This window comes from Equus caballus, chromosome 27, assembly GCF_041296265.1.
Source record: "Equus caballus isolate H_3958 breed thoroughbred chromosome 27, TB-T2T, whole genome shotgun sequence".
NCBI classification, from domain to species: Eukaryota; Metazoa; Chordata; class Mammalia; order Perissodactyla; family Equidae; genus Equus; species Equus caballus.
The window spans coordinates 16,626,453-16,649,590 of NC_091710.1; the positions used below are offsets into that span (position 1 = coordinate 16,626,453).

Sequence of the window (23,138 nt, forward strand, 5' to 3'; positions counted from 1 at the left end):
ATCTATTTCTCCTTGCAGTTCTATCAGTATTTGCCTCACATATTTTAATGTATTTTAGACATATACACATTAAAATTGTATCTCTTCTTGGAGAATTTATCCCGTTTATCTTTATGTGATTTCCCCCATTTATCACTGGTTTTCTTTCCTCTGAAGTCAGTTATATAGGAACTTAATAGACCTACCCAGCTTTCTTTTGATTAGGATATTCCTGCCCCATGCACCACCTGCACTGCTATTCCCAGGTTATCTAAGAGTGCTGGCTGCACTGTGGCTAGGGGCTCTGGGTTCAAGGATGACACTGTTTCTGCCAAGGGCCAGGGATCTGGCAACTTGTACACTGCCCCTACTGCTGGTAGAGCTGGCGTCTGGCACCAACACTGGGGGATGGGTCACTGGTTCTGCTGTAGTTCCTGAAGCCTCTGCTCACAGGTTTCACCTGCCACCACTGAGGGGTTAGCATGACACAGTTTGTAACATCTAATTAGTTTTAATCTATTTGTACTTATATTTAAATTGGGTTTATTGTTAAAATGTGTAAATGTAAATGTGTGTGTGTGTGTGTGTGTGCGTGTGTGTGTTTTATCTACTCTGACCCTATCTGTCTTTTAACTGGTGCATTTAGATCATTGGCATTTAAAGTGATTATTCCTGTAGTTGGATTAGTATCTACTACATTTGTAACTGTTTTCTATTCTTTGATGTTGTTTGACTTGTTTTGTGTAGCTCTCTTTTAATGCCTTTTCTAGTTTTAATTGAGCATTTTACCTTATTTCACTTTTTCTCTTCTCTTAGTGTATCAAAGATACTTTTATAAAACATTGTTCCTTCAATTCCTCCCACCAATTTCTTATCTTGTTGTTGTCATCTATTTCATGTGTCCATAAGCTATAATGACTTAATAAATTTTTTGCTATTATTATTTTGGACAAACTTGTACCTGTTAGATAAGTTGAGAATAAAAAAAAGAAAGAGTTTTTGTCTTAATTTATTAATTGCTTAATATTCTTCCTTCCTTTATTCAAATCTACATCTCTGACCTATGGCATTGTCTTTCTCTCTAAGTAACAATTTTCTAACATTTCTTACAAGGCAAGTCTACAGTCAATAAGTTCCCTCAATTTTTGTTTGTTTGAGAAAATCTTTATTTCTCCTTCACTTTTAAATACAATTTTGCTGTATACAGAATTCTAAGTGAGTGTTTTTTTCCAACACTTTAAATATTTAACTCTATTCTTATTTCTGAAGAGAAATTCAACTTAATTTTTTCCTTGCTCCTCTGTTTTTAAGGTCTTTTATCTCTTTTTGTCTTCTTTCTAGATTTTATCTTTATCCTTGATTTTTCAGAAGTTTGAGGGTAATAGACCTGATATACAAAATTTCTTTTTGTATTTATACTGCTTGATGTTCTCTGATTCATATATATATATGACTTGTTGTCAGGCATTAATGTTGGAAAATTCTCAACATTATTAAAATATTTCTTTCACTTCTTTGTCTCACTTTTATCATTCTGGTATTCTCATTATATGTATCTTATGATTTTGGTAATTCTCCCATAGTACTTGGGTATTCCCTTCTGTCTTTTTCCTTCTTTTTGCTCTTTGCATTTAAGTTTTATAACTTTCTGTTGACATAGCCTCAAGCTCAGAGATTCCTTCCTAAGCTGTGTCTGGTCTACTGATAAGAGCATGATAAGCATTCTTTGTTTCTTTTACAGTGTTCTGATTTTTAGCTTTTTCTTTTGAGTCTTTACTTGAGTTTCCATAACTTGGCTTATGTTACTCATCTTATCTTGAACATTGCCACTTTTTTTCATTACAGCCTTTAGCATAATTTTACAGTAATTTTAAATTGTGTCTGATATTTCCAAAATTTTGGCATATTTATGTCTGTTTCTGGTACTTCCTTTTTCTCGCCAGGTTGTTTTTAGATTCTTCGAATGCCTTGCAATTTTTATTGAAATTTGGCTTGTTAGTTTCCCATGGTTGCTGTAATGAAGTACCACAAAATAAGTAGCTTAAACAACAAAAATTGTCTCAAAGTTCTTGAGGCTATCTGTCTGAGATCAAGATGAAATAGAGTTGCTTCCTTCTTTGGGCTGTGAGGTAGAAACGTGTTCCATACATCTTTCCTAGCTTCTGGTGATTTACTAGAAATTTCTGGCTTTCCTTGGCTTGTAGAATAATAGCCTAGATGTCAGCCTTTATCTTCACATGACATTTTCTCTGTGTTTTTAATCTGTGTCCAAATTCCTCCTTTTTATAATAACACCATTAATATTGGATTAAGTCCCCACCCAACTTCAGTATGACATTATCACAATTTATGTAATTATATATGCAATAATCCTATTTTCAGATAAATTCACATTTTGAGATAGTATGGGATTAGGATTTCAACATATAACTTTTTACAGGACATAACTCAATCCGTAACATGAGGACATGAGGTATCAGGTAAAATGAATTGAGGTAAACAAGCCTTTAGTGTGAGGTTTATGTTTATCTGCGTATGAGGTAGGCTATGTTTATTGTTTGCTGTAACTGTGGTTTCAGAGACTATAATTTCCTCTAGTGTCCTTGTTTTGTGTCCTCTGTTGGCTTTGGGTTCCCTAAAGATTTCTCCTTAAGTAAGATCTATGACATGCAGGTCTTTCTGCTGTAATCTGCTCTTACACTAAAGACCTATTTATGTGGTTGAATGATGTGGGGGAAAGGAATGTCTTCTAAGGTCCCATGACTATAGGCTTCTAAGGTCTGATGATAACAGGCTTAATCTTTTAACCAGCCTGTGTCCCTGGTCTGTGACCTTCACAAGTAATTTCTGGCTTTCTCCACCATTTAGATGAAACAAGAAGGCTAGAAGGGATTAATGTCAGGTATTTCCATTCCCCTGGATTGATAAGGCTGTGGTAATATCTAAGTAGGTCAGGCTCTGATAAATAGTTTCCACTGAGAACAGGCCTTTGTTAAGGAGAGCGGTGAGCTCTGGGAATATTTGAAATGGTTATATTTCTCCTTTCCATTCCAGAACCACATGGAAATTTGTCTTTAGTCTTCATATGGATTACATGATGGGACTTCTTGAATTAAAACTCATAAATGCATGGAGGTTTCCCTAAGGATGGGCCCCACCAGAGCTTTTATTTCTTAAGTTAGCCCATGAGAGTTTCCAGCAATATATCAATTCTACTTTAAGTTTTTCTACTGGTAGTGTCTCCAGCTTTTGGCTGCTGATCCTGGGCTTCTGCTCACAGAAGTTGGAAGTCTCTTTATCCTGTGTGTCTCCAATTATCAAGGCAGCCACTTTTCCTGGGATTTGAATGCTCTGATGGGTCTAAAGAGAGTGACTTTCAGTTTCTTTAGCTTTTTCCTTATTGTGAGGAAGGAATGATTACCTCCAAGCTATTCACAAGTTTAACCAGAAACTGAAATTCTCAATAAATTATTTCTATGAATAAATGAATCACATTAATTATTATTGATATAATATATATATCATTAGTTTTCACAGTCTTTTATGCTTTTCTCTATGTTTTTGTAATTTCTTCTGTGCCATTGTATATTTCTCTTCTGTGATCATTTTTACCAAAATGAGACCAATGTGATGAAATTAGTTGTAATAACCACTAACACTAACAAGATAACATTCTGACAATTTGAAGGTTCCTATGCTGCTAAATAGAAAGAATCCTGCCTGAAACTGACAAACCTGGGTTCCTGAGGAACCAAGAGGAAAAATATTTTCAGGCTTCTAGCAACAGGCACCAAAGCCAAGATTAATCAAAGTTCTGCTGTATATGACAATACTCATTTTCTCCTTACATGATCAACTGGAGATAATCAACACTGTGTTCCACTGAGCCTCATATTAAAAGCATTTTTGTAATTCTATCATTGAACCAAAGATTTGGAAATAGAAGTATCTAGACAAGTTAGGATATAAGAGGAGGGATAGCACTGTCCTCTAACTCAAGGTTTCACAAAATGGAAGCAGGGAACCCAGCATATCCCTCAACTTCTCTACACATGCTTGCAGGAGAAACCAACTTTAATATAGGTTGGTCTTTTTCATCTTCCCAAGAAACTCTTTCTCATTCACTTCACTGTCTCCATCCCGATAGGCTTCATCATTCATTTCCTATAGCTCTTCATCAGTGAGGTTTCCTCTAACTAGTTTGCCATGTGATTTAGTTATTTGAAAAAGATCTTCTGGGTTTTTATCATCATCAAAGACCTGAAAGCTATCAGGATTTCTTCTTTGGTGTCTCTCTTGGCCATCTTCTGAATCACCATGGCTGAGAAGTCATTGAAGCTGATCTTCCCTACGCCTCCCTTGTTCACTTCAGGCATCATATTCTTTATCTCCTCCTTCCTGGGTACAGAGCCAAGTGCTCTCATGACCACCTTCAGCTCCTTCATGTCCATGATCCCACTTCCATAAGCATGGAAGAGGTCAAATGCTTCATGAACTTCTTGCTTCTTATCTTCAATGAGTTCAGGCTGAGGACCCACCATTCTTTTCTGGTTTGCAAGGCCATGTTTGGCATTTTTTTTCTTTTTTCATTTTGTGTAACTCCAGGTTTTATTTCCTATGTGATTTTTAAATTTATTATTAATTGGGGTAAAATTGGTATATGCCATTATGTAAGTTTCAGGTGTGCAAAATTCAACATCTGTATACACTACAAACTGATCTCCACCAAAAGTCCAGTTACCACCCATCACATTACAATTGACACCCTTTACCTGTTTAACCCACCTCCCAAACCCATTTCCCTCTAGAATCACCAAGCTGTATTCTGTAATTATGACTTTCTATTTGTGTTGTTTTGTTTTTAAAAGAAGTCTACACATGTGTGAGGTCATATGATATTTGTCTTTTTATATCTGATTTATTTCACTTAGCATAATACCCTCAAGGTCCATCCATGTGGTCACAAATGCAAGATTTCATCCTTTTTAATGGCTGAGTAGCATTCTATGTAAACATACTACAACTTCTTTATCCATTCATCCATACATGAAGACTTCGGTTGTTTCTATATCTTGGCTGTTGTAAATAACGCTGCAATGAACATAGGAGTGCATATATCTTTTTGAGTTAGTGTTTTCATGTTTTTGGTTAAATACCCAGAATTGGGATGGCCAAATCATATGGTAGTTCTATTCTTAAATTTTTTTGATAAATCTCCATACTGTTTCCATAGTGGCTATACCAATTTACATTTCCACCAATAGTGCACAAGGGTTCCCTTTTCTCCACATCCTCTCCCACACTTGTCATGTCTTGTCTTTTTGATAATAGCCATTCTAACAAGTAGGAGGTGATGTCTCATTGTGGTTTTGATGTGCGTCTTCCTAATAGTGATGTTGAACCTCTTTTCATATGCCTCTTGTCCATCTGTATATCTTCTTCGAAAAAATGTCTATGTAGTTCCCCTACCCACTTTTTAATTGAGCTATGTCTTTTTTGTTATTGGGTTTTATGAGTTCTTTATATAATTTGGATTTTAACCCCTTGTCAGAAATATGATTTGGAAATATCTTTTCCTATTCAGTAGGTTGCTTTTTCATTTTGATGACAGTTTCATTCACTGTGCAGAAGCTTTTTAGTTTGATGTCATTTCACTTGTTTAATTTTGCTTTTGTTTCCCTTGTCTTTGAAGTCAGATTGACAAAATCATTACTAACAGCTATGTCAAAGAGTGTACAGCCTAGGTTTTTCCCTAGGAATTTAATGGTTTCAGGTCTTATGGTCAGGTCTTTACTTCATTTTGCGTTAATTTTTGTATATGATGTAAGATAGTGGTCTTGTTTCATTCTTTTGCATGTGCCTGTCCAGTTTCCCCAACACTATTTATTGAAGATACTGTCCTTTCTCCTTTCTCTAAGTTCTTGTCTCATGTGTCATGATTAAATTGCCCATACGTGTGTGGGTTTATTTCTTGGGTCTTAATTCTGTTCCATTGATCTGTGTGTCTGTGTTCATGCCAATATCATACCGTTTGATTACTATAGCTGTGTAATATATTTTGAATTCAAGGAGTATGATACCTCCAGCTTTGTTCTTTCTCCAGATTGCTTTGCCTATTAGGGGTATTTTGTGGTTCCAGACAAATTTTAGAATTATTTGTTCTGGTTCTGTGAAAATGTCATTAAAATTTTGATAGATAATGCTTTGGATAGTATGGACATTTTAACAATATTAATTATTTAAATCAATGAGCATGGAATATCCTTCCATTTATTTGTGCCTTGTTAAGTTTCTTTCATCATTGCCTTAAAGTTTTCAGTATATAGATCTTTAACCTCCTTGGTTAAATTTATCATTAGGTATATCATTCTTTTTGATGCAGGTGTAAATGGGATTGTTTTCTTATTTTCTCTTTCTTTTTGTTTGTTATTAGTGTATAGAAATGCAATAGATTTCTGTATCTTGATTTCGTATCTAGTAACTGTATTGAATTTATTTACTAAGTCTAACAGCGTTTTGGTGGACTCTATAGGGTTTTCTATACATAACATCATGTCATCTTCAAATACTGACATTTTTAATTCTTTCTTTTCTGATTTGGATGCTTTTGATTTCTTTTTCTTGCCTCATTGCTCTGCCTCGGGCATCTAATTTCATGTTGAATAATAGTGGTGAGAGTCACAATCTTTGTCTTGTTCCTGATCTTAGAAGAAAAACTTTTATCTTTTCACTGTTAAGTGTAATGTTACTTGTGTTCTTGTGATATACAATCTTTATTATGCTGATATATGTTGTCTCTATATCCACTTTGTTGAGATTTTGTACCATAAATGGATGCTGCATTTTGTCAAATGATTTTTCTGCATCTATTGAGATGGCCATATGATTTATTTTCTTCATTGTGTTAATGTGGTGTATTCCATTCATTAATCTATGGATATTCTACCATCCGTGTGTCCATGAACTAAATCTCAATTTATCATGTTGTATGACTTTTAATGTATTGTTAAGTTTGTTTTGCTAATATTTTGTTGAGGAGTTTTGCGTCTTTGTTCATCCAAGATATTGGCCTCTAATTTTCTTTGTTGTGGTATACTTGTCTAGTTTTGGTATTAGGGTAATGCTGGCCTTGTAAAATGAGTTTGGGAACCTTTACCACCATTCAATTTTTTGGAAGAATTAGAGAAGGGTAGGTAGTAAATCTTTGAATGTTTGGTAGAATTCACCGATGAAGACATCTGCTCCTGGACTTTTGTTTTTGAGGTTTTTAATTCCTGGGTCAGTCACCTTACTAGTAGTTGGTCTATTATATTTTCTTTTTCTGCATGATTCAGTCTTGGAAGGTTGCTAATTTCTATGAAGTTATCCATTTCTTCTAGGTTGTTCATCTTGTTGGCATGCAATTCAGTTTCTTATGATGTTTTCAGGTATAAGTTGTAATTTCTCTTTTATTTCTGATTTTTTTGAGCCTTTTTTTCTTGGTGACCCTCACCAAAGATTCATCATTTTTTTTTCCCAAAGAACCGGCTCTTAGTTTCATTGATCTTTTCTTTTTCTCTGTTGTTTTTCTTTTGGTTTTGACACATTATCTTTTATTTTGTATTTATTTATTTTTTGGATGTACAGTGTAATGTGTCTTGAATTCTGTGTAGATTACATCATGCTCACCACCCAAAGACCAATTGCAATTCATCACCACACCCATGTGCCTAATCACCCCTTTCACCCTCCTCCGTCACCCCATCTCCTTTGATCCAGGCTCCATTGATACGTGTCTGTTTGTCACTGTTTTCATCTTCTACTCATGAATGAGATCATATTGTACTTGACTTTCTCCCTCTGACTTATTTCATTTTGCATAATACCCTCAACTTCTGTCCATGACGACAGAAATAACCGGATTTCATCATTTCTTATGGCTTAGTAGTATTCCATTGTGTATATATAGCACATCCTCTTTACCATCTGTCCCTTGATGGGTACCTAGGTTGCTTCCAAGCCTTGGCTATTTTATTTATAATGCTATGATGAACATAGGGGTGCATATATCTTTATACCTTTGTGTTTTTAAGTTCTTTGGATAAATACCCAGTAGTGGAATAGCTGGATCATATGGTAGTTCTATTCTTAAATTTCTGAGGATACTCGATGGTGCAGCTTTTATGGAAAGCAGTCTATCTAAAGGTTTCTGAATTTTGTTTATCTTTTCAAAGAACCAACTCTGGTTTTCATTGATTGTTTCTATTGAATTTTTAGTCTCTATTTCATTTATTTCTGCTGTGATTTTTATTATTTCCTCCCTTTTGCTGATTTTGGGCTTTGTTTGCTCTTCTCCACTTTCTTTAGGTGCACTGTGAGATTGTTTATTTGAGATTTTTGTTTGTTTGTTGCGGTAGGCTTGAATTGCTAAACGTCCCTTTTAGAACTGCTTTTGCTGTATTCTGTAGATTTTGGTATGTCATATTTTCATTATCACTTGTCTCCAGGTTTTTTTTTTTTATTTCTCCTTTGATATCCTCATTGACTGAGTCACAGTTAGTAGCATTTTGTTTAATCTCCACATTTGCATGGCTCTTCTGACTTTCTTCCTGCAGTTAATTTCTGGTGTCATACCTTTGTGTTTAGAAAAGATGCTTCATATTATTTTGATCTTCTTAAATTAATTGATACTTGTTTCGTGGCCTAATATGTGATCAATCCTGAAGAATGTTCCACGTGAATTTGCAAAGAGTGTATATTTTGTGGTTTTCAGATGGAATGTTCTCTGCATATCTCCTAAGTCCATCTAGTCTAATGTGTCATTTAAGGCCAATTTTTTTTATTGATCTATATATTGGTGTAAGTGGATTGTTAAAGTCTCCTACTATTATTGTGTTACTGTCTATTTCTCCTTTTATTTCTGTTAATAATTGCTTTATATATTTATGTGCTCCTGTTTTGGCTGCATGGATATCTATGAGTGTTATATCCTCTTGTTGGATTGTTCCCTTTATCATTATGTAGTGCTCTTCTTTGCCTCTGGTGACAGCTTTTGTTTTAAAGTCTATTTTGTATAATATAAATATTGCTACCCCACCTTTCTAGTCATTGCCATTTTCATGCAGTATCTTTTTCCATCCCTTCACTTTCAGTTTGTGAGTGTCTTTCACTCTGAAGTGAGTTTCTTGTATGCAGCATATATATGGGTCTTGTTTTTTTATCCAATCAGCCACCCCTTGTCTTTTGATTGGAGCATTTAGTCCATTGACATTTAAAGTTGCTATTGATAAATATGTATTTATTGCAATTTTGATACTTTTTTTCTGGCTGTTTTCATAGTTCTTGTCTATTCCTTTCTTCTTCTCTTGCTCTCTTCCCATGTGGTTTGTTGGCTTTCTTTGGTAATATGTCTGATTTCCTTTCTCTTACTTACTTGTTTATTTATAATAAGTTTCTGGTTTCTGATTACCATGAGGTTCATATATAATATTCTACATATATAGCAATCCATATTGAGTAGATAATCTCTTTAGCGCCACTGGCTGCAAGGTCTAATAGCACACCTCTGTTCCAGTTTTCATTTTAATTGGGTATGTACCCAGTGTAGCTGGTTCCTAGACTCAGGGCTTATAATTGCTGTAGGCTTCAGGCCTACAAGGATGTTGTCAGCTCTCTTAGGATTGCAGGTGAGTGGGGCTGGTGCCAGGCATGGGAGCACCCAATTTTTTCAGGCTTTGGAAGGTGAGGCCAATGTCCTTGTGGCATTTTGTGAAGAATAGGTTTTCTGCCACTGATATGCCCCACCCCCCACAAGCCCACACACTGTCTCCTGGCCCATGCACACTTCCTGACCCCTTGAAGAATACCCAGTCACCCCACTTCAGAGGCCCTCACCTCTCCAATGCCCCCCACAGTTCACTTGGTCCTCACACAGGCCTTAATCCACAGTGGTGGACACACTCACCTCTCTGCAGAGGATCCAGGCACCCAGTCTATGCAGACTAACAAGTAGCCTGAGGGCTTGCTGTTGGGTGGAGTAAGTCCCTATGGTAGGGTGCCTGCCCTGCCTGAGCAGGATTAAATCAGCACTCTACTGAGAGGGGAAGACCCCTTTTCTAACAGGCCATGGGAATAACTCCAATGGTGTCTTCCAGCATCTGAGTCAGCATGCCTGTACTTGGTGACAACAATGGCCACCACCAATGTCTCAGTCTTCAGAGAGGTCTCAACTCTCACTGAGATGTGCCCAGATCCTACCAGGTGAGTCTTTTTTCACCAAAGGTTGGTGTACCTTTCTTTCTGGTGTTCATATGTTTGCTCTCTGAGATGGGTGAATTTGTGTGTGGGCCCTCTTTTCAGCTTACATTCGATAGCTTTTATGGGGGTATTCCCTTTGCAGATAACAGCCAGCGAAGCCAGATAGTATGAGACTCAGTTGTGCTGAGTCTGAAGGATGCATATAGTGGTAACATGCCCCTGCTAAGGACCCAACTTCTCCATGGAGGGCTGTGTACCTTAGGGTGGCTCCCAGCTAGGTAGCTGTGTAGGTTTGTGGCTCATGAAGGTGGTATTTTTCTCTCTAGAAGGAATTTCTGGCTCTTATGCCACTGTCAGGACTCTACCTTGTTGTTGGAGTCCTTTTTATCCAGTTTCCAGTTCTCTGGGATAATTTTTCCAAGAATAGTTGTAACCTTGTTGTGTTCCTGGAATGAGATGAGGACAGGGTCCCCCTACACTGTGAGCTTGATGAGATCATTGATCTTTTCTATCATCTTTTTAGTCTTTATGTTGTTTATTTCTGGTCTGACCTTTATTATTTCCTTTTTGCTATTAACTCTGGGATTCATTTCTTATTCTTTTTCTAGTTTCTTTCAGTGTAAAGTTAAATTCTTTATTTAATATTTCTCTCATTTCCTGAGGTAGGCCTGTATTGCTTTGAACTTTCCTCTTAGAACCAAGTTTGTACCAGCTCCACTCTCCCTGTTCCCTCTTTGGGGACATCATAAGGTTATAGGTCTTCTTCCAAATCTGCAAAGCCAGGGTGGGTGCTGAGATCTTTCTATTTGTTTTCCTTAAGTCATTGGTGTGAAATATTCCAGACTATATCTCTTTTTTCAACATGGCTGAGTACAGCCAGCTGTTGATATGTGCTTGTTCATAATCTGCAGAGGCTTTACACTGCTGTCTGCATGGGCAGGTGGGACAGTGGCTACAGGCTCTGCTGGACACATGGAGTATGGGGAGCAGCCATGCACTGGTTGAGGGGGTCCACATATGATGCATCCTATGAAGGCCATGTGTGGGCCTACTGGTGGAGTCCACAGGGTGTTTAGTAGAAGTCACTGCCATTTGTTCAGTTCTGCACCCAGTTGCTGTAAGGTCGCTCCTTTTTCTTCTCCTTTCTTCCCCAGAGTAATGAACCATGTTGATCCTCTCAGTGTTTTGTTTGGTTGAGAAATAAGTGAGACTTTTTGTTAGTATCCTGCATAGCTGGTGAAGCTAGGCACTAATTACCATCTCATTTTTCCCTGCGGGAGAAATCACAGACTAAGGGATCTTTCTTGGCATTGAACTGCGCTATCTTATCAAAGGGGTGATACAGGCAGTAAAAATGTTCCTTTCACTCTTGTCATGCACCTATTTTTACATTTATTTGCTCTAACACGGTGCCAGTATCTGTCCTCTGGTCCCCTGGACTCTCACAGTGGCATTGTCATCCATGGGAAGTTGTCAAAATCAGTGATTCTGTAGAGGGATGAGGAATGAAAACTCCTATTCTGCCATCTGTTTGACACCATTCTCATATTCCATTTGTCTTTTTGCTTTCTTTGGCCTTAATGGAGACGGACTCCCTTATGGTGATGTTCTATGACTTCTATGTGACTATCTTCTTCTCTCTGCACTATGAGGTCATCATGAAGACAGGCAACTGCATCAAGATGGCCACTTAACTCTTGGTTCAGTGGTGTTGTTACTGGAATCCTGAAAACAGACTCAATACTTTCCTCGCTCCTCGAGGTATACAATCTGGTGCATCAATTCTTCTGCAAAATCCTCTAGTTACTTAGACTTTCTTGCTCAAATGAGGTCTGAGCTGTTGCCATTGCCTCTTCCTTGAGCTTAGTCTGTTTTATCTCTATTTTCTCTTACATTTTTACATAGTCTCTGCTGTCTGAAGATTCCATCTGCTGAGGGTCAGTCCAAAGACTTCTCCACCTTTGTTTTTCACCTAGTCATCCTGAGTCTTTTCCCTTGTTGCTGCTGCGGTGACCTAATTAAGTCAGCAACATCTGTTCCCTCTCCACCTGCCGATATCTGTATTCTATACAGTAGTTCCCCCAACTCTGAATCTTATTACCCACAACCTAAGGACAAAAACATAAAGCCTGTTCTGTAGAGTTATTTAAAGACTATATATGTTGATTCTATCCCTAAATGAGTTAAAGCTAAGTGAATACAATTGGATTTCTGGACACAATACCTCTTTAATTTCAATGCAAAAGTATCTTATTCTATGAATCCTTTTGTAATTTTCTTAACACTAGTATTTGTTCCACAATTTCCCTTGTTTGTGTTCCAATTATCACAATTCTCCCCAAATTCGATTTTCTCTCTAATTTACCTATTATTCACACTTCCTCCAATTCAATTGATTCTCTAATTATTTGTTATCTTCAGTTACTTTCACATAACATCAAATAAAAAAACAAGTATAAACAAAATTTTCAATACTAGAAATCATACAGTGCATTGACCTTGATGACCTTATTCATTTATTCGTTCATCAAATATTTATTGACTAATTACCAGGGATTATTCCATGTTCTTTAGATATGTCAGGAAACAAAACATACAAGATCCCTCACCATGGTGAGCTGACATTGTATAAGGGTGAGACAGACAGAAACAAATTTAAACATTATGTTAAATGATAAGTAGCATAGAAAAACACAGAATATAAAATTTGCAAGAGAAAGTGTTTTGTATTTTCTTAGAGTATTGCACTTTTAAAAAAGTAAGCTTTCTAAACAAGGTGAGATTTGAACAGAGAATTGAAGGAAGGGAAGTAGTTGGCTGTACAGACACCTGTGGAGAAGGCACTCTGGGCAAACAGATCAGTCAGACCAAAGCTTTCAGTTTTGTCATTCTTGGTCTGTTTGAGGAAAGCAAGGCAGTTTGTATAAAAATTGTGGACTGATAAAGAGTGAGAACAGTAGGAGTTCAGGTCTAAAAAGAATTAAGCAAATTAGACTCAATTTATCAAGGGTTTGTAGGCCATTCTAAGAAATATGATTGAAACACGGTGTCTATGGTGGGCTGTGAGCAGAGGACAAATTTCTTGTCTAGGTTTGAGTAGATTATACTTGCTATGTGGTTGGCAAAAGAGGTAAGGAGTTAACCATCTAGAGTCTGAAAATATGGAGTTCCTATCATGTAAACTGATTCGGGAAAGTTTTTTAGGTGGACCTGATAGGGATCCTAATCTTGGAATATTGACTATTGGAATCTTGAAACTTTGTTAGTCACTCCAATGCAGACATTAATCTGGTGGTTGGATATACACAGCTGTATTTAGAAGAAATATTTTAGAATTAAATTCAAGAGTTGATGACATAGAGAGACCAAAGATATAGAGAAATCAAAGAAAGTATATGAGATTACTGAAACTCAATCTCCAAATAAAGAAAGAGAAAACTTTAAACTCTGTGAAGCTCCATTGTTAAAAATCTAGGACTATCTGGCTCCCAGAAGGGAAGGGGGCTAAGGAGTGGAAGAAAGGGGTGAAGGGGCACATATATATGGTGATGGATAGAAATTAGACTACTGGTGGTGAGCATGATGCAGTCTATACAGAAATTGATGAATAATGACATACACCCCAAATTCCAAAATGTTATAAACTATTATTATCTCAATGAAATAACTGAAAAAAATGGGGAGTAGAAGATAAGTTTGCTTGAGAAAAAAGAGCCACACATAAGGATAAAGCAAAACACCCCAAAAAAGTGCTATTTAAGGCAGCCATAAACCACATCAAAGAGCTGGGAGTTGTGGACCTTCCAAATGTTGCTGGTAGTATGAAAAAGTGATGTTTCGTTATAAAGTTAAAAGTCCTTAGTAGGCTTATCAAGAGTGGTTTTTGAGGATGTGGTGAGGCCAATGACCAAATTAATTGGGCTTAATAGAGAATAGGAAAAAAAAAAAAACAAATTGGAGATGGTGAGTAGCACAATATTAAAAAAAAATTCTGTAATATGTACATGATAAATTGGATGTCAGGGTAAGATAAAATGAGATCAAAAAACAATTTCTTCAGGTTGAGAGAAAAGTATGTGCTTTATGTTTTGGGGGAAGTAGTCTAGAGAAAGAAAAGGAAAATTGTTATACAGGAAAGAGTGGAGCAAAGCTTTAAAAATATCCCTGCATAGATAAGGTGAGTGGGAATATAAATTATATAGGGAAAAGTTGACCTTGCGTTGCACCATTCACAATGTCTCCACATTGACAGAGGAGAACATGGAGGATATATGGAAATTTGCAGATGAGTTGGTGACAGTAATGCAGACCTGGAAGACTTCTTCTGGGTACTTTAATATCATTATTGACATAGGAAATATCATCATATGAGAGCAATGTGGAAATAGGAGGCAGCCAAGGATTCATAAAAAACTAAAATGGCATGGAACAGTCATTTAGAAAGAGAGACAATGAAAGGACAGTAGATGAGTAATACTAAATTCCAGAATACACATTCTATTCAAATGCACATGGCACACTCTTCAGGATTGAACACATATTAGGCCACAAAACAAGTCTCAATAAATTTAAGAAGATGGAATAATTCCAAGCATCTTTTCTGACCACAAAGGTATGAAACTAGAAGTCAACTACAGGAAGAAAATCAGAAAAGCCACGAAAATGGGGAGATTAAACAAAATGCTACTGAACAATGATTGGGTCAATGAAGAAGTCAAAGGAGAAATAAAAAAAGACCTGGTGACAAGTGAAAATGAAAATATGACACACCAAAATCTATAGAATACAGCAAAAGCGGTTCTAACAGTGAAGTTTATAGCAATTCAGGCATACCTCAGCAAACAAGAAAAATCCCAAATAAATAATCTAACAGTACACCTAAAGGAAGTAGAAAAAGAAGAACAAACAAAGCATCATATCAGTAGAAGGAAGGAAGTAATAAATATAAGAGCAGAAATAAATGAAATAGTGACTAAAAAAATAAAAATGTCAATGAAACGAAGTGCTGTTTCTTTGAAATGTAAAGCAAAATTGACAAACCTTTAGCTAGACACACCAAGAAACAAAGAGAGAAGGCACAAATACATAAAATCACAAACTGAAGAGGAGAAATTACAGTGGAAACCTCAGAAATACAAAAGATTATAAGAAAGAGAATAGCATGAAAAGCTATAAGCCAACAAACTGGACAATCTAGAAGAAATGGATAAATTCTTAGAATCATACAACCTTCCAAAATTAAATCAAGAAGAAATGGTGAATCTGAATAGACCAATCACCAGTAAGGAGATTGAAACAGCAATCAAAAACCTCCCCAAAAATAAAAGTCGAGCACTGGACGGCTTCCCTGGTGAAGTCTACCAAACATTCAAAGAAGACTTAATACCTATCCTTCTCAAAATCTTCCAAAAAATTGAAGAGGAAGGGAAACCTCTGAAGTCGTTCTACAAAGCCAACATAACTCTGATACCAAAGACAGAAAAGGACAAAACCAAAAAGAAAAATTACAGGCCAATATCACTGATGAACATCAATGAAAAAATCAACAAAATACTAACAAATTGAATACAATAATACAGTAAAAAGAGCAGACAGCCTGATCAAATCGGATTTATTCCAGGGATGCAGGAATGGATCCACAAATCAACCAATGTTTTACACCACATTAACAAAATGAAGAAAAAATTCGTATGATCATCTCAATAGATGCAGAGAAAACATTTGGCAAGATAGAACATCCATTTATGATAAAGACTCTGAATAAAATGGATATGGAAGGAAAGTATCTCAAAATAATAAAGGTCATATATGACAAACTCACAGTTAATATCGTTCGCAATAGAAGAAAACCTGAAAGCTATCCCTCTAAGAACGGGAACCAGACAAGGATGCCCACTTTCATAGCTCTTATTTAACATAGTATTGGATGTCTTAGCCAGAACAATCAGGCAAGGAAAAGAAATAAAAGGGATCCTAACTGGAAGTGAAGAAGTGAAACTGTCACAATTTGTGGATGACTTGATTTTATATCTAGTAAACCGTAAAGAATCCACTAAAAAATTTTAGAAATAATAGATGAATACAGTCAAGTTGCAGAATACAAAATCAACATTCAAAAGTCAGTTGTATTTCTATACACTAACAATGAAGTAGCAGAAAGAGAAATTAAAAATACAATCCCATTTACAATTGCAACTAAAAAAATAAAATATTGAAGAATAAACTTAACCAAAGAGATGAAAATCTGTACACTGAAAACTATTAAACATTCTTGAAAGAAATAGAAGATATTCCATGATGTGGGATTGGAAGAATTACCATAGTTAAATTTCCCGTACTTCCTAAAGCAACCAACAGATTCAATGCAATCCTTATCAAAGTTCCAATAACACTTTCAGAGAAATAGAGCAAAGAATCCTAGAATTTATATGGAACCACAAACGACCCTAAATAGCCAAAGGAATCCTAAGAAAAAAGAACACAGCTGGAGGTATCACACTCCCTGATTTCAAAATATACGGCAAAGCTATAGTAACCAAAACAGCATGGTACTGGCACAGAAACAGATAAACAGATGAATGGAACACAATTGAGAGCCCAGAAATGAACCCATATATCTATGGACAGCTAATTTTCGACAAGGGAGCCAAGGACATCCAATGGAGAAAGGAAAGTCTCTTCAATAAATAAATGCTGCTGGGAAAACTATAGTGTGAAACGTAAGTTTCTATCATTTAATTTAGCAAAACTCTAAGGTTTCCAGTTTCCAAAAAGATTTTGGGTGTTGTTTTTCAAGTATACAGACCATAAAACATAATTGTTGCACTCAAAAACTCTTATCCATTTTCATCTATCTAAATCATTTCATCCCAACAATTAGATTTAAATTACTCAAAAAAGCTTCAAGTGACATTAAAGTACTTGGCCATCATGTTAAGGTGTTTTAAGTACATACATTAAGTACATACATAACACATAATTATCGTTAAAATGTTGCCCCCAAAACTTTTGTCACTTTTACATCTATTTAGTTTACCTGTTCTCAACAACTATATTTAGATCATCTACAAAAACCTCATGAGACATTAAACAAAATCAGCTATTACTTTATTACTTTTGCTGACACATTTTGTAACAAACATAACAAGTCTGCTTCATAACCAGTGATGATAACTCTGAGGACACGTCTTTTAAATTAAACCGGTAAACTTAATAAACTCTAATTTACCAAAAATCATTTTATATCATGTTAAATAACGTTGTCTTTTAGAAGTTTCTGCATATTAATCAAAGACTGCATTTCATTATGAGAGATTTTGAATCCTCTCTTTTAAGGGTAACGCTTAAGATGGACTCATGTGAAACAAGTTCCCCAGAATGACCATTATATTTCAAAGTTATTTCAGAAGTTTACTTATTTTCATTTGCTTACATTTAGATCAGGAATTTCGGTGGAGTTGAAGTGGGGAAACTCAGCAAGACGAGAGAGGAGCAGCAGATTCAGGTTTGGCTGCAGGCCTGTTTAATTATTTTCTTTTAAAGAGGCAGAAAAGTACTTCTGATTTCATTTAGAAGCCTAAAACTACTAAAATATCCTTGACATTGATTATTTAACTTTGTAACTGTCTTTCTCCAATTCTATATGTAAATACACCAGTTAGGGTAAACTGAAATTGTTCCATTTAGGCCATTTTAAAGTGAGATCTCCTCTAGCATGTTTAATTAACATTGCCTAAAGAGTGGATTTATATGCTCTTACTATATTGGATAGGGGAAACATTCCCCAGTAAAAAGCAATGTTTATCCACATGACATAATTTATAATACAATCAGACAAAAGAGATGCAATTATTTTACATAAGGCCCATTTAAATATGGTAAACTTAACAAACCTTTATTTTCATTTTATCAATTCTTATACCTATAATTATAACATATTAGAATCTTGTTAGCATGTTTGGGTATTACAATACTGTGTAGGGAAACATTTCCAGCTAGATGTAACATCTATTTGCAAAAAACATTCTGGTAAAGTTGACATAATGTCTTCACATAATATGAGCTTAAACATGTTAATATTTACAGTTCTGCCAAAGTTAGCATTCCAACTGTTGCCCCAAACAATTGTTGGTGAGGTTTCTCATTGTGATTTCGGCCTTCTGGCTTTATAACTTTTCTTTAAATTTGGGTGAATAGAACAGCCCTGTCTGAGGTCCTTTAATGTGGGGTGGAGAAACAGGGGATCCCTTTAGCCCACTGAACCTCACATAGTGTTTTATTAAAACATTTATTTTAGAGGGGGCGGGACCAAGATGGCTGAGTGAGTGGTCTTCTTTGTCTCTCCCGCATCGAATTCACAACTAATTGGACATTCACCGATTAGCAAAGGATATCCAGATTGCATCTCAAGATGCCTAAGAGTCTCATGCTACTACACATCAGAAGGCAGATGGACATCGCCAAGGGAGAAGGTGGAAATAGGTGAAAACTCTCCAACCCCTGACCCCCGACCCCCAGACAGCCTAGTTCCTGCAGGAGGCTCTCTTCCAGCAGACTCCTCCATAGCATCACCACACACCAAGGGCAGGAGTGTGTACTCACCAGTGGAGCGACAGTGGAAACAGGTTACAACAGCCCTACCCAAGCCCCCCACAATTACTCCTAAGCCCAGGGGGAATCCCCAGGGTCCTGCACCCACCAGAAGCGAAGGCCTCTGCTTGCCATTAGCAGGGAGGCCCCACCCAGAATCCAGAACAAAGGGAAGCTCCTGGTGGGCAGATTCCCTGGCATGGCACCAGACCACAGGCTGCAGCTGGGCTCATGGTCTCCGGTTCACAGGTCGGTGCAGGGGGCACACGGACTTGCCGTAGACGTGCTTGGGGACTGGGTGGAGCTCCAACACCTGGCTCTGTGGTCTGGGGGAACGCTCCAGGTTCCCACACCCCCCCCCCAGCAGGGAGGGCCTCTGCTTGCCATTAGCAGGGAGGCCCTGCCCAGCATTCAGAACACCAGGAAGCTCCCTAGAGCATAATTCCCCACAAGGCAGCAGCTTACAAACCACTGCCAGGCCCACGGACACTGGCCGTGTCCCAGACGAGGCAAGGGGCTCCCAGAGAGCCCATGAGAGTGGAGTGGGGCATAGTGGAGCTCTGGTGAAATGGTTACATAGCCCAGAAGGGAACTCCAGGTTCCTACAGCAGCCTCAGTGAAAGCCTCTGCACAGCACTAGTGGAGAGGTCCTGATTGGCAATTGAAAGGCAGGAAGGCGCTGGGGCAAAAGCAGCACAGCTAGGTGCACTAACGACAGACTGCAGAAGATACCCATAGCTCTGCTGGGACCTATAGTGGACAAGTCTGATCTTGAGGGCTCTGTTAGGGACAAAGTGGCAATTATAGGGGATCCTGCTCTCAGCTGCTGGGAAAGCCGACAACAACACTGAAGACCACAAGGAGGGAGCATGTCAAAGTGGGCTGCAGCAGTAGGCACCAGCAGCCTGAGGCCCCATTGTGATTGCCTCCACAACCGATGAGGGATCCCACAGGACCACTGTGACTATGAGGAGGGGTCCAGGTCCAGTCAGTAACAGCTGACAGGGTTCCTGGTTGGTGCAGTCTAAATAGCAGCCCCCCAACACCAGTCGCAGCAAGAGGAAGCAGCAACTAAACTCTATCTCTATGCAGAGGCACAAATCCACGCCGTAAAACAGTATGAAAAAATATATTAAATCTCCAGAACAGAAGGAAAATGATAAGCACCCAGAAAACAATCCCAAAGACAATGAAATCTATAATCTAAATGACGATGATTTCAAAACTGCCATTATTAAAAACTCAATGAGTTAAAAGAGAATTCAGATAGACAACTCAATGAGTTCAGGAGCTATGTCACAAGAGAGGTTGGCACTATAAAGAAGAACCAATTAGAAACACTGGAGATGAAGAACACAATGGAGGAGATTAAGAAAAATCTGCACTCTCTGAAGAGTAGGGTCGATAATATGGAGGACAGAATTATCAATTTGGAGGATAGGAATATAGAAATGCTGCAGACAGAGGAGGAGAGAGAACTAAGACTAAAAAGAAATGAAGAAACTCTCTGAGAATTATCCAACTCAATTAGGAGATGCAACATAAGGATTATAGGTATACCAGAGGGAGAAGAGAAGGAGAAGGGGGCAGAAGGCCTGTACAAAGAAATAATAGCTGAGAACTTTCCAAACTTGACAAGAGAGATGGAACTTCATGTGACAGAAGCCAATAGATCTCCAAACTTTATTAACGCAAGAAGACCAACCCCAAGGCATATAGTAGTGAAACTAGCAAAAGTCAACGACAAAGAGAAAATACGAAGGGCAGCCAGGCAGAAGAAAATAACTTACAAAAGAAACCCCATATGGCTATCAGCAGATTTCTCAGGCGAGACATTACAGGCTAGAAGTGATTGGAATGAAACATTCAAAACTCCGAAGGGCAAAAGCCTGCAGCCAACAATACTCTATCCAGCGAAAATATCCTTCAAATATGATGGAGAAATAAAAACTTTCCCAGATAAACAAAAGTTAAGGGAGTTCATTGCCACAAAACCTCCTCTTCAAGAAATGCTCAGGTAGAAACTCATTCCTGAAAAACCAAAAACGAAAGGGGTTACAAAATCCAGAACAAAGGAGATGAGCAGAAGGACAATAACACAAAGTAACAGCTCTCCATCAGGACAAAATGCAAAAGATCTGGAAAACAAGTGATAAAATGGCACCAGTAAGCCCCCACGTTTCAATAATCACTCTAAACGTGAATGGATTGAACTCTCCAATCAAAGGCACAGAGTGCCAGGATGTATCAAAGAACAAGATCCAACAATTTGCTGCCTCCAGGAAACACACCTCAGCCCCAAGACAAACACAGACTCAGAGTGAAGGGATGGAAGACAATACTCCAAGCTAATAATGAACAAAAGAAAGCAGGTGTCGCCATACTTATATCAGACAAAGTAGACTTCAAAGCAAAACAGACAAAGAAAGACAAAGAGGGGCAGTATATAACGATAAAAGTGACGCTCCACCAAGATGACATAACACTTATAAATTTATATGCACCTAACACAGGAGCACCAAAATTCGTAAAGAAACTATTAACAAAACTAAAAGAAGACATCAACAGCAATACAATTATAGTAGGGGACCTCAACACCCCATTAACACCAATGGACAGATCATCCAGACGGAAAATCAACAAGGAAATTATAGAATTAAATGAAAAGTTAAATCAGATGGACTTAATAGATATATAGGACTCTTCATCCAAAAACAGCAAGTTACACATTCTTCTCAAGCGTGCATGGAACGTTCTCAAGGATAGGCCATACCTTGGGAAACAAAGCAAGAATCAATAAATTCAAGAGGGTTGAAATAATATCAAGCATCTTTTCTGATCACAATGCTATGAAAGTAGAAATCAACTGCAAGAATAAAGCAGGGAAAGGGGTAAAAATGTGGAGACTAATCAACATGCTACTGAACAAACCATGGGTTATTGAAGAAATTAAAGAAGAAATCAAATATTACCTGGGCACAAATGAAAATGAAAACAGTGTACCAAATTATTTGGTCCACAACAAAGGCAGTCCTAAGAGGAAAATTCATTGAAATACAGGCTCACCTCAAGAAGCAAGAAAAATCTTACATAAACAACCTCAAACGACATCTAACAGAATTAGAAAAAGAAGAACAAACAAAGCCCAAAGTCAGTAGAAGGAGGGAAATAATAAAATTAGAGTAGAAATTAATGATATTGAAACAAAAAAGACTGTAGAAAGGATCAATGAAACAAAGAGTTGGTTCTTCAAAAAAATTAGCAAAATTGACAAACCCTTAGCCAGACTCACTGAAAAAAAAAGAGAGAAGTCTCAAATAAATAAAATTAGAAATGAGAGAGGAGAAATCCCAACAGATGCCAAAGAAATATAAGGGATCATAAGAGAATACTAAGAAAAACTATATGCCCACAAATTGAACAACCTAGAAGACATGGATAAATTCCTAGACTCATACAACCTCCCCAAACTGAATCAGGAAGAAATAGAGAATCTGAATAGACCAATCACAAGTAAAGAAATAGAAACAGTAATCAAAAACCTCCCCAAAAATAAGAGTCCAGGACCAGAAGGCTTCTCTGGAGAATTCTGCCAAACATTCAAAGAAGATTTAATACCTCTCCTTCTCAAACTATTCCAGAAGATAGAGGAAGATGGAGCACTCCCTAATACATTCTATGAAGTGAACGTCACCCTGATCCCCAAACCTGACAAAGACAACACAAAGAAGGAAAACTACAGGCCAATATCACTGATGAACATAGATGCAAAAATCCTCAACAAAATTTTGGCAAACCGAATACAGCAACACATTGAAAAGATTATGCACCATGATCAAGTGGGATTTATACCAGGGACACAGGGATGGTTCAACATCCGCAAGACAATCAACGTGATTCACTACATTAACAAAATGAGAAACAAAAACCACATGATCATCTCAATAGATTCAAAGAAATCATTCAACAAGATCCAACATCCATTTATGATAAAAACCCTCAATAAAATAGGTATAGAAGGAAAGAACCTCAACATAATAAAGGCCATGTATGACGAACCCACAGCTAACATCATACTCAACGGACAAAAACTGAAACCCATCCATCTCAGAACAGGAACAAGACAAGGGTGCCCACTTTCAACACTCTTATTCAACATAGTACTGGAGGTGTTGCCCAGAGCTATTCGGCAGGAAAAAGAAATAAAAGGAATCCAAATAGGCAACAAAGAAGAAAAACTCTCACTGTTTGCAGACGACACGATCTTAAATATAGAAAACCCCAAAGAATCCATAGAAAAACTATTAGAATCAATCAACAACTACAGCAAAGTT

General features: G+C 37.3%; 1 pseudogene; it reads right to left on the reverse strand.

Moving 5' to 3' along the window:
• Positions 1 to 4,053: 4,053 nt before the first annotated feature.
• Positions 4,054 to 7,367, reverse strand: LOC100070226 (centrin-1-like; annotated as a pseudogene).
• Positions 7,368 to 23,138: the final 15,771 nt, after the last annotated feature.